General features: G+C 29.2%; 1 long non-coding RNA gene across 3 annotated transcripts; it reads right to left on the bottom strand.

Annotated features, from left to right (window-relative positions):
- LOC128194213 (uncharacterized) lies at positions 1-4,838 on the bottom strand. Of its 3 annotated transcripts, XR_008245540.1 has the most exons (6): positions 4,416-4,838; positions 4,106-4,182; positions 3,953-4,033; positions 2,940-3,056; positions 677-803; positions 1-257 (listed from the first exon to the last, which is right to left on the bottom strand). It is a non-coding gene; the product is annotated as an uncharacterized LOC128194213 (long non-coding RNA). The 3 variants fall into 3 exon arrangements; XR_008245541.1 differs by having other exon boundaries at positions 1-803; positions 4,416-4,834; XR_008245542.1 differs by lacking the exon at positions 677-803 and having other exon boundaries at positions 4,416-4,833.
- Between the last annotated feature and the right edge of the window lie 4,962 nt (positions 4,839-9,800).

The following is a 9,800-nucleotide window of genomic DNA, read 5'->3' as shown; positions in this document are numbered from 1 at the left end:
AACCTAAAGCCAACAGGAGTAGATATTATTAGCAGCTGATGATGATGCTGGAGTAATATACTTAAGGCACATTAGTTAAAACAATAATGAGATGCACTTAAGGCACATTAGTTAAAACAGAATTGTTGGTAAACGTAAAACTTAAATCTTCTAATTTTGAGTTCAAGTCATTAACTTTTTTCTCTAACAAACACTCGAGTTTCCGTGTTCCCTTTCTCCTTGTTTTGTGTTTCTAGTTCCCCTTTAAGCTTGTCCACCTGCATAAAGAATTTCTGAGTCTGCACTATAGAATAATGATCATAAAAGACACATCTACTGGCTGATTTATAAGTAACCTGCTTCTATAGAAAAACCTTGGCTCAGTTTGTGACAGCCGAATTTTCACTAGAGTTAATTAAATAATCATAGTTTTTTTTTTAACTGGGAATGTTAAGAAAAATTAATCACATTGTTTTGTATAAATCCTCATATATGAATTTTGTGAGATAAAGGACAAAACTAGCACCAATTGATCAATGAATATAAACATAGTATCAGTTTTAAGTTGGAACAATACATAACACTATTTCAGAATTAAAATGATTTTTTTTTCTAGAAAGAGAATAATATGACCTGCCATGAATCATGGGCTGCATTTACAAAGAAAGATAAGTAAAAAGAAGACAAATAAGCTTACACATTGATAAAATAACCAGCATCTGCAAGGCATTTCACTTTAGTTGTTCTAGGTAGTAGTGATTTGAATCGATCACAATTTAAAATTGCAGCCAACTCTCCAGCACAGAACATCCAGAGATAATTGCCTAAAGTTACAAGTTTCAACTAGTGAATTAAAAATTATTCAAGATGAAGACAAAAGTATGTAACCATCAATGTCCCATACATTTTGAGCACTTTTCATTCCTTTTGCTAAACTTCTGTTTCTTTTCTGTGTTTCCTTTCTTTTTCTTATATAATTGCTTTTTTTTCTCTTATCAAAATATTATTGTAGAATTATGATTTGTGTTCGGTTCATCTCCTAAATATTTAAATAGATCCACAAAGTGCAAGTGTATGTGATGAGAAAGCCTACACATTTTAATATGATTTTTCTGATATTTCTGACTTCAACTTTGTTGCCCCGTTACATGTCATTGCCATTATCTTACTTTCACCTCTTCCAAAGTAATTATAATATTCAATTATTTATTTTATGTAATCACATAATATTTTTATGTATTAGATAAATATTAAATGGTTTAGTATGTTAGTTTAATTATTTGATTAGTATGTTAGCTATATTTAACTTGGATTCTTTTGTATACATATTATAAATAAATTATTCTGAACTTTGGATGTTTAGACCACATTTCTTGACCATTACCATAAAAACCTATGAAAAAGAGAATTGTTTGCTGTTGATGAAATTCATTGTACAAACAATATCTAGAACATACATCATATTCAAAAGTTAACAACATGTTTCTATTTACTTCATTGAGTTTTTATACATCACATAATTCAAAAATTATAACCATAATAATAATAATATGACTTGCTTCTCTATTTTGATATCTAAAATCTTGAAACCTGCTAAAGAAGTACATGTGTCGGTATATACTCTCTAATTTCCTATCCCCAAACAAAAGTTTCTTTTATTTTCCCTACTTGAGTTTATCTTTTACAATTAAGATTTGCTACAATCATATATATCATCTTCATGTCATTATCAAATGTGAAACAATATCAAATGCATACCTGTTAAGAAAGATGGAATTATAAGGCCAGTTGTTTGAACTTATTTTGAAGAATTAACGGTTTTTTAATTAACAGATGTTTCAATAAAATATAAATAAAAACTGAAAAGGAAACAAAAATGGTTTTAGAGCTTTTCTTTTTTCACTCTCAATACTCCTGAAAAAAATTTCAATAAAAGATGTATCACATAATCACTAAGCAAAGAAGCACTTACAAAGAAATCAATATCTCTGCATTGATATTAACAAACAAAGCCTATAATTGTTCATCCTTCTAACATTTTAATAACAATATCTCTGCATGTCTAAAACCTTAGCAACATAAATTTAATACCAATCTCATCCAAATGGAAATGAAAATCATTTGGATAAAGTAATCAAACCTCACACTTTCACTGATATTCTAATTTGTGCACTTCACTTCAATATTCCTTCCAATTTAAACAAAACTTTCTCCAACATATCAGACTTCATAGGATTCACAATACTAATTTACTATAATAGGTAATAGGTATAGGTAATCTAAATACATATAAAAGAAAGTTGGCTCACTCTTCCCTGAGAATATTCTGACACACGCACACCTAAATTCTGAGTCTCTATGTTCATTTTCGTGCTATCAGAAGAGTAGATGTAGCTACAGAGAAAAATATTGCTCTTTACCGTGTGCACAGAGGGTAACAGTGGGATTTTCTAGTGTAAAGTCAAACACATTCTTTGAAGGTGTGACACAAGGACAAGCAAAAACACACAAGTCACAACGGTCCTTCTAGGACATCAGTAAAAAGAAGCAAAGTCATGTAGAATAGTTGATGTGAAACAAGATATAAAAGTCTTAGGTGACTTTGCATGCAAAGAAAAGATTCATAACTTCTAAGTGCTTAGTTTTTAGAGTGCATCTTATATAGAATACTTGCGCATTCTATAGATCCTTCACTTGATGAAGTTAAGACTCTAGAAGCAAGGAATGTACATTTGTATTATCCTCTTTAGTGAGAGTCTTCCTTATAAAAATAACTTTATTATTGTATAGCCTAGAGAGACCTTTACACACTTATTTTGGAAATACTTTATGTACTCGGTGCTTAATCTCAGAAGGAGATTAGCAAACCAGCATTATGATTTAAGTTTAAACGCATAACTTTCTCTGCATTGAATTGTGATCTTCAAATGATATAATGAAGAATCAAGAATACTAATCACCTTACGAAAAACTTCAGTCACTGGGCCATCGTTTTCTGATGCAGTCAGCTCCTCTTTAACCTTTTCTAATCCCCTGATGATTGCTTGCATTTCTTCTGCTAATGACTTCAATTGTATCTACAAGATCATGGATTTATGATCACTATTCATTGCAATCACGTTAACTAATAGTAACAGTTATCCAGTACAAACATCATTTTCTTTTCCTTAAAAGTGCAAATATCCCTGGGTTAATAGCCCTCTAAGGTTTTAATTTTCAGCAACGAACCTACTTAAACTTTCAACAACTAGTTGTATTGATCAAGTGGTCCCTAGAACTAAAAATTAGTACCCATTCAATAGGGACTTTTGTTGATCTTGATTGATTCAACAAGTGTGGCCCTGTGCGAACTTTCTTGATTTTATGAATATGGGAAATTGCAATTTCATCCATGGTTTCTAAATTTGCACACTTAAATATTTCCAATGAAAGGCCTCTAAACATCAAGCTTAGACTGCAACAAAAGCAGGAACCTATCCAAAGAATTCCAGTTTCAATTTTTGTATCAACTCACAACCACCGAACAAATTAAGGAGGAACAGGAGGAGACATTACATGAACAGATGTTTCAGAAAAAAACAACAATGGCATTATAGTTTCGACGATTAACAAGGGCAGCATAGGATGATTCCTCGGAGGTGCCTATGAAAAAAAATTATGTCCTAAGAAATGTTATGTTGGCTCAACTTAGCAAAGCACTTACCTTATTTATTATCTAAAATTTTGATGAACACTTACCTTTTAGGAAATGTTATGTTCTGCATTGAAAACTGTCAAAGTTAAAGGAAAAAAGGTTTCTATAATTGAGTGATAAGACTCTGAATCATCATTATACAATGATATGAAACAAACCTACTAATGGCTTCTTTATGCTGATAATCTAGGACAAGCGCAAGTGTAGTACAACTAACACAAGCTGAAGCTAAAAATACTCTTAACATCCTAATGCAACAAGAATTGAATAGAAAATTACCCTTTTGTGGAGGTCACTATCTAGATGGATCTACGAATGTGTGAGGAAGGAGCCAAAATATGTCTTTTGCACCAGAACAAACTACAAGAAAGGAAGAAATCAAAAGTTAGCATAAGCCTCAGGTGAAAACACAGAAGAAAAAAAGTTGAATACCTTAGGTGAAAGGTCATATCCAATGGCGTTAGTTCTCACGCTGACAAGAGCAAAAGAGGATGATTCCTTGGAGGTGCCTATCAAACAAAATTGTGTCCTAAGAAATGTCAGAAAAATCACAGGGAGAGAGTAAAATAAAGTTGCAGAGAATTATAGTTCCAGAGAGAGTTTCCAATCGAAATTTGAGAGGGAGACATAACGGAGTTCATCGGCTGTGCAAACGGAGGGAAAACCCTAAGACTGCTCAATGAAGGATGAGACTCAGGAAATGGAGGAAAATAGAGGAAAACCCTAGGCGCTGAAAAAATACCTATTTATACTTCTTGCCCTTTCCGTCGACGATTTTGATGCTGAACTCGGTGGAGAAGATGTTGGTGAGCTTCGCACCATAGCTGTTGCATCCACCGGTGATCTCCTTAATGTTGTCACCATAATTGCTGTTAGTGAGCAAGTGGCCGCAAATGAGTTTGGGGATCTCGATGGGTATGACATCGCCGTTGTTGAAGACGGATACAGTGTTCTGTTTGGCATTGATGGTGACCTTGACGGCTGCCATGGAGGGATCTCGCTGCTTGATGTCGACGGTGTTGACGAGGATCTCGTCAGAGATTTTTTAGAGGCTTGGAACGTAGGAGAAGAGGCATCGAAGATCTGCGATGGTCTTTCTCTGCGGCGAGTGCGAGAAAGAAGGATGAAGTGCTGTAATTTCAAACAAAAATAATCTATACTACTGTAATAAAAATTTTCTAATGTTACCTTTTTTTCTTTTTCATAAAAACTAATTCTACATCGGTCGGTATATTTAATAGGCATAAAAAATGATTTTTTTTATTCCTAGTTTCATCGTAACGGTATAAAAATATTTGTAATTTATTAACTTTTATCATTATACATTTTTTATACCTATTTTTAATAAAAACAGATGTAAAAAAGTTTTTTATATTTACAATAATGCCATCATATCATTTTTTATACATGATAGATTTTAACAGGTATAAAATATTGTTATAAAAAGTATATTTTGTACTAGTGATGCATAATTATGTTTTTTGTTTTGATATCTTCAAGTAGATTGTGATACTCTTTTATTTTGATATTAATGTCTTTGTCTTTAATAATCTTTCAGCGATAGTAATTTTCTATGACGAATATTTGACGGACATCTTCAATGGTATATTTGAGAATCAATTAATCTCAAAAGTCTTTTGTTTCTTTATATGATCAATACAATCAAATAAATTATTAGACAAGACATTAAGTAAAGTGTTTCAGCATACCTTGTTTGCATGAATCTAGTATTTAACTTATTTTGCAGGGGTACTGGAGTTAGGTTTTGAAGACATGAGAGTTAAAGAAATTACATATATGTCTGAAAAAGTAAACAAACATTCCTGTTAGTGTCAAAAATTTTGTCTAAAGAAAACTTCAATTTTTGGCACATTTGAAAACTCTTTTGTAAGAAAAGAATGTTTTGATTCTTTAGAGTAGGATTGTTGACAATAAATTCTTAAGGTTTTTATAAAAAATGATGAAAATCACAAGACTTCTTAAATTATATATATTTACTATCCTTAAATATTTACGCAACTCTCTTAATATATATAAGAAAAACTGTCCGAAGTTTTTAATATCAAGGAATTATCAATAAATAAAAACTTAAGATTTTTAAAAGGGAGAAAAGAGGATGAGAGATCGAGTAGGTGGAGAAGAATGAAAATATAAAGTGTAGTAAAACATAAACCTGTGTTTATAAATGGAGGAGGGATAGTGGCCTCGTGTAAAAACAAAACTACACCAACACGAAGCTATAAATTTATTTGAAATCAAAATTAAGCTCCCCAAATTATTAGCATTTTTATATTTTCGTTCATTTTTTTCTTGTTCTTTTAACATTTTAAAAAAAAAAAAATTGTCTATTATTAGTATGGGAAGTCGTATTTGTAGTTTCACTTCTCACTTAATGATTCTCTTTTGTAATTTTATTTGAGTGTGTTGAAAACATTGTCTTCGAAGATGAGTTAACCATCTGTACATAAACGTCTTTTAAGATAATGTTTGAATTTTCTTAAATAAAAGAACAATTTTAATTAAAAAAAGTAACTATAATCCTGTAGTTCTTTTACCCTTTTTCCCCAAGGCAAAAGAAAACCTATTTATGATGGGCCAATTATTAAAGAAAAACTTCCACCTTCCAACACAATGGATTGGAGTTCATTGAGACGAACAACATAGTACAACTCAACTTCAATTTCCATTTTTTTCGTTCGGTGCAAAAAGTTGTTTATATGTACAAAATAATGAAAACAAGAAAAACTATTTCTCTGCAGAGAATCACTTAATAGTAGTCTGAAAATGTACGGACGAAAACTTCGACCCATGAACACAGCCTAATTCCATCCAATAATAGTTAAATCACAAACATTCATACAAAATGCTTTAATATTCTTCAATCAAAATTAAATCCTTTTTAATCATAATAACATATATTAATATTTAACGGAATATTTGTTTTGTATATACAAATTATAAAAATAATATTTTAAAATCTATACGATAAATTAATTTGTGTTATGATAAAGTGTTGGTGTTATGTCAAACTATTTGTACCATAAACATGTTTCTACCTTCCAGATCCATCATTTTAAATTTGTTTTAGAGAACTCAGAATCAATATTGTTATTGATTAAAAAAGATATAGTTATTTCATATAAAAAGTAAACTGTGAATTAAGAGAAATTTACTCACATTATATTTGTTAAAAGTTCTCTAATATATAATTGATTTAATATATAATTGAATAGAAACCATATTTTATAAACTTATTTTGTAAGATTAAATTAAATTTCTCTTAATACCGTATCAAAACAATTATTAAAGTCTAGCATAATAAAATTTGTTGTTCGTTAAATACAGCATTTTATCTATTATATTAAAAATATTTAGTTTTACGTATAAATTGTGTTTCACGTAAATTATTTTACTTTACAAATTAATTTTATAAAATTGAGTTATACTACGTACAATCAATAAAAATTAAACTTTAATTAAATATTAAAACTATGTTTAATTTTTATATATTATTTTAAGTAGGGAAATGATTGGTCCAGGTCTATGAAGTGATATTTAGGTAATGAATGTTGAGGTGTCGTAGAGAAATGGGAAGCAAAAGACAAGAAGTTGAGGTATGAATTGCATTGCACACATTACGGCAGAGATGAATGCGACTGAACTTGCATTGATAGGCATTGGGAGCATCATCAAAGTCAAGATCCTTCAATCTCGTGTTACACCCTCTTCTTCTTCTACCATTTTAACTTTTTTATTTTTTTATTCTTTTTACGTCTTCTCACTTTCACCATAATAAGGGTATACGACATTAGATTAATTTCATTTTAAATTATGTTTTTTTTTAATTTTAAGTTAATTAAGTTTTTTAAGTAAGGTAACAAGTATAAACACTTATGTATATTTCTTGATATTATATTAAATAACACATGCATCTTCTAGTTTAGAATATAAACACTTTTTTTCTTATATTTTTAGTAAAATGAAAGTTCACAATTTTTAATTCTCTTGAATATTTATGTATACACCTTTCTCACGTTTTGAATAAATATCAATTCTTCTTCTTTTTTTATTGATGATAATATTTACTTTTCTTACGTTAAGCTTACCTGTTCTACTTTGTTTATAAAAAATATGTTATTTTGTTTGAAGAAAATTCTTCAGTTTATGTATTTTAAAACTTTAATTTTTAATTTTCATATTTTTTATGTAAATTTTAAAACAAATTAAAGGAAATATGTGGTGTTTTATTAAAAATATATACAAGTGACATTTATTCGAATATGAGAGAAGTAAATATTTGTTTGGGAGTTAAAAGATGTTTGAATATCCTTTTATTAAAAATATAAAAATATGAGTGTTTATTTTAAAATTAGAGAAGATGCGAACATGATTTGTCTAATTTGTCTTAAAAGATTTCTTACCGTTAACCAATTCGAAATTATTCTAAGATAAAAGTTTAAGTAATTTTTACTAAGGTTAACCAAAATATAAAATTTGTCCAAAAACAAATACAATTAAGTCTCGCTTGTCTATATTCAAATAGTAGTTAATCTTACTTTCTATAGGATCCGTACTATTATATTAATTTTTTATTATTTTTTACTTTTTAACTTTGAAGTTATTTATATCTAAATCAATTGCAAACTTCCAAATTTTTAGATAGGAAAATGTGAAAGTTTTTAAAAAAATAAGAATTTGTAAGACGGATAAAATTTGTGTAGTCTTAAAAAGGAGGAGATTAATTCACTAAAAGTCTACAAAAGATTCAAATAGTACATAATCTAACTCAAAGGAAGGTTTATCTATGCTTTTAATAAAATAGAATTTTGGAAGTTTTTTAGTTTCTTAAATTTGAAAATATTTAACTTTATTCTTAGTATAATATGAAAGTAGTTAATTAATTATGTGTTGTGCCCGTAACAAATATATTAAATAACACAGTTCAACAAGACTCATTCAACATTATTTATCTGGTTTTAATAATATTTTAAGATATATTTATTAGTATAATTATCATATATTAATAGAATATATAACTAAATTTTGGTAATTTGATTAGGTTATATTATCTTTTAATCTATAGTTAATTTTGTAAAATATTACATTATTATTATTATTATTATTATTATTATTATTATTATTATTATTATTATTATTATTATGTTAATTTAACATATAAACGGTAAGTTGTTGTTATATTTTGTTGATAATATTTGATATCCTATAAATATACATAGTATTTTATCATGAAAATGTGATACAGGAACATGAGAAACATTAACTACTAAAAAAATGTAAGCAATTTATGGAATGTTGTAGCGTAGGTACTACACAAGAATGTGGTGTTGATATCTGTAACTGTGCCAAGTAGTTTAAAAGATGAGATGCATAAAAGAAATATATTGAAAGTTGCCATTCAAGTTGTTTTACGGAGAAGATCTAACTATGCTCCATATGATTAATTTGGAGAAAACTTTACTTAGGACAAGGTTCTTAAGTTAGTGAACTGTGATTTATCTTTTTTTTAGAAAACTTGACAAAATAGAGAAAGAAAGATTCCTCTATTAGTGGAAGGGTAAAAGTGAGAAAACACACTTTTATAGATCAGGATTAAATGAATAACCCACGTAGGCAAGAGAAAGAAAGACAAAACCCTTAGCTTCAGAGTTTCTAGAGAGAGAGCCGAGAGAACTAAGGAGCTCTGCTAGGGTTTGTAACCCTCACACGCACAAGCCAAAGATGAAGAAGATGATGATCGGAGTAAAGAGAGAAAACGAGAAAAAACACACACACAAGGTACTGAATAATCTCTTCTGTATATTCTATTGAAAATAGTTGTTTTACTGCTTTTATATTGACTGGATACACTGAACTTATGTTCTGTTTTTGTTTATTCTAAAACTCCTCCTAAACAAAAACTTTTAATCGAACGAAAACACGATTTTCTGAAGACAAACCCCTCTTTTCACCGATTGAATCGGTGAAACTTCTTCTCCTTCGATTCTGAGGTTTTTAAACCGATTAAAATCGGTAAAAACACTTCCTTCTAAGCACACAAACACTTTTCACCGATTAAAAATCGGAGAAAACTCTCCCTAGGTCGATCTCCTCCTCTCTGGCGGAAACC

Source organism: Vigna angularis, chromosome 10 (assembly GCF_016808095.1).
Source record: "Vigna angularis cultivar LongXiaoDou No.4 chromosome 10, ASM1680809v1, whole genome shotgun sequence".
Lineage (NCBI taxonomy): Eukaryota > Viridiplantae > Streptophyta > Magnoliopsida > Fabales > Fabaceae > Vigna > Vigna angularis.
This window is presented reverse-complemented; position numbering and strand designations above follow the sequence as displayed.